General features: G+C 41.3%; 1 protein-coding gene across 1 annotated transcript in view; it reads right to left on the bottom strand.

Moving 5' to 3' along the window:
- The window catches only part of KIAA0226L (KIAA0226-like ortholog), a 60,057-nt gene that overhangs the window by 44,551 nt on the left and 12,201 nt on the right, over nucleotides 1-3,305 (bottom strand). Inside the window, exon 2 of the mRNA XM_011974640.1 lies at nucleotides 2,027-2,142. The gene's annotated coding sequence lies outside the window, so the exon portion shown is untranslated. The remainder of the gene's footprint in view (nucleotides 1-2,026; nucleotides 2,143-3,305) is intronic.

Raw genomic sequence — 3,305 nt, 5'->3', positions numbered from 1 at the left:
TTTTTGTATTTTTTAGTAGAGACGGGGTTTCACCGTGTTAGCCAGGATATTCTTGATCTCCTGACCTCGTGATCCTCCCGTCTCGGCCTCCCAAAGTGCTGGAATTACAGGCTTGAGCCACCGCGCCCGGCCCCTTATGGTTTTCTTAATGACATTTTCTTTTCTCTGCTTTATTGTAAGAATGCAGTATATAGTATTATACACTAACATACAACATATGTGTTAATCAACTGTTTATGTTATCAGTAAGGCTGCGGTTAATAGTAGGTTATAAGTAGTGTTAGGTTTGGGGGAGTCAAAAGTTGTGTGCAGATTTTCAGCTGCACAGGGTGTTAGCGTCCCTAACCCCTGCATTATTGAAGGGTCAACTGTAGGGGTGTGTATATATACACACATTTTGCAAATGACATATGTTGTTTTTGGAGGCATATATACACACACACACACACACACACACACATATACCTTTTGTATATAACATATATTAATACATAAATGCATCGTTTGTATGTAGTACACATACATAAATGTATACATGCGTCTTGAAAACACTACGAAAGCCCCAAATCACCATTCACAAAATATCAACAGAGTATATCTGGTTGTGTTAACTGCCAGAACTCACCTGCCAAAATGCCTATCTTCCTTCTCCTGACCTCAAATCCCACCTTGTGCACCAATTTCTCTTTGTCACACATCTTTTCCTCTCCAATAATTCTGGATTTTATAATTACAAAAGGAAACCACGACGTTTTTATAAAATGCCCAAACATAGAAGCCTAGAGTAAAAACTGAACAGCTCTCATCACCCTAAGCCCCACAATCCTACTTTACTCTCAGGAATCACATTGTTAACCATTCTATTATTTCTAGACCTTTATCTATGAATTAACATATATATTTCAGACCAGAAGATATGTTTTTTTATACACATCCATGGGATCATACTGGAGTTATTCTACAACTTACCTTCTTTTTCACTCAACAGTATGTCTTCAGGGTGTATCTGATTCTCCTAAACTCTCTTGTCACTTTCTATAGTATAAATACATCGGACCTTACTTAGCCAGACCCTACTGATAGAAATTTATGTATAACTTTTTGCAGTTATAAAGTATATAACAATGAACATCCTTATTTGTGTCCTTTTTTGGTTGACTTTCCTTTTTTAGTTCCTTTCTCTTACTAGTTCCACTCTTAGTCTGAGTCCATAGTTCATGACAGCCTCATTATTTCCAAGAGAATAAAACTATATAAGTTATGGTTTATTCTCAATTTTCTACACATATCTTTTGTGTGTTTGGTGAGGGGAGATGATTATAGATGTGAAACCACATGAAAAATATGGAGTCTCAAATGGTAAAGCAGTAGTGATTACAGGTGGTTTTGTTTTTAATTTTTTAATTTTTTTTTTTTTGAGACGAGTCTCGCTCTGTGGCCCAAGCTGGAGTGCAGCAGGGCGATCACGGCTCACTGCAACCTCCACCTCCCAGATTCAAGCAATTTTCATGCCTCAGCCTCCCCAGCAGCTGGGATTACAGGTGGGCACCACGCTGGCTAATTTTTGTATTTTTAGTAGAGACAGGGTTTCACCATGTCGGCCAGGCTGGTCTCAAACTCCTGACATCAAGTGATCCACCCAACTCGGCCTCCCAAAGTGCTGGATTGCGGTGTGGGCCACTGTGCCTGGCCGATCCCAGTGTTTTTTTTTTTTTATAAACAAGTTAAAGTCAATAGTTCAAAGAGAATGACCTTATTTGGAGCCTCCCATACATGGAATGACCTAAGTGAATTGAGCAAAAACCAACTTCCTCATAAAAAGCAACTGTCACAAGCAGGTGCTTGCTTCACTTCCTTCTAGAAAAGTGTTGTTGCTTCACAAAAATAACCAGCAGGTGCTGCTTTGCAAGGTTATAATATCAAAGCATTGAGAGTTAGAATAGGCCCATAATATATTCACAACCAGGTCTAAGGTCACAGCTGGACAGTGGCAGAGAGAGGACAAAAGGCCAGGTCGGACACTCACCAGGAGTATGAGTTTCTCGAAGAGGCAGATTGACACAGAGGAGAAAGTAATGATTGGAAACCATCAAAGTCCATGCAGTAGTGACAGGAGGTCAATATCCCCATTTTTTATTTTACCTTTAAGGCAAAAAACAATTTGCCAGGTGCTATGATACCATTGCCAGGTATGTCACTTGTTTCCACATTGTTTGTAGTGTGTTATTCAGTTAAGAAATATTTATTGAGCATCTACTACAGGTCTGGCATTGTTTTTGTTTTGGTAGCACTGGGGTAACAGAGGGGACTAAAATGAGCTTCCTGCCCTTCCTCAGCTTATGTGCTGGTGGAAGGGAGATAGTGAATGGACACACATTTATACCTTCAGATATACATACATTTCAAGGATTGATAAGCAGAGGTAATACAGGTCTAAGCAACACTTAGCATCTTCTCAACATACTTCCTCCCACTGTCACAAAGGGGGCCCTTTGAATCAGAGATACTTAGGTACAAAAAATAAAATCAAAAACATTTAAAGGAAGAGATCTCAATCTCAAAGCTTACCATCATTCCTACTGAGATTTTCCAGCTGGGATTAAAAGGTAAGCACAGGCCAGATTACTAGTGAACATACAAGCTGCAGCAAAGGCCCTAGACAAACAAGAGACTTCAGGACTCCTCCAGCTAAGTCATTGTGACATCAGAGTCAGTGGCCCCATCGAGAATGATTGCATCACTAGAGCCACCACACAGACACAGTATTAACAGCAAAGATGCAACTTCTGCAGGAGGGACAGATGCCTCAGTGCCACCATGACACCTACAGTGACCTCACAAAAGTCTTTCAGATCATAAGTAGTTAGCACTTTGAGGGCATGGCAGCTTTAGCTCCCACGACGTAAAACACTCTTGAAGTTATTTCATGAACAGGCAAAAGTACATCAGATTTAAGATTTAGGATTTTCTATGCCCCAACCCTAACTGCCTATTGAATACACAACTGGGGACATCAGAGTAAAGACACATCTTTTTTTTTTTTTTTTGAGACGGAGTCTCGCTCTGTTGCCCAGGCTGGAGTGCAGTGGAGCAATCTCAGCTCACTGCAAGCTCCGCCTCCCGGGTTCACACCATTCTCCTGCCTCAGCCTCCGAGTAGCTGGGACTACAGGCGCCCACCACCACGCCCGGCTAATTTTTTGTATTTTTAGTACAGACAGAGTTTCACCGTGTTAGCCAGGATGGTCTCGATCTCCTGACCTCGTGATCTGCCCGCCTCGGCCTCCCAAAGTGCTGGGATTACAG

This window comes from Mandrillus leucophaeus, unplaced genomic scaffold (assembly GCF_000951045.1).
Source record: "Mandrillus leucophaeus isolate KB7577 unplaced genomic scaffold, Mleu.le_1.0 Scaffold147, whole genome shotgun sequence".
NCBI classification, from domain to species: domain Eukaryota; kingdom Metazoa; phylum Chordata; class Mammalia; order Primates; family Cercopithecidae; genus Mandrillus; species Mandrillus leucophaeus.
Note: the sequence above shows the minus strand (reverse complement) of the source record. Positions and strands in the feature narration are given on the sequence as shown.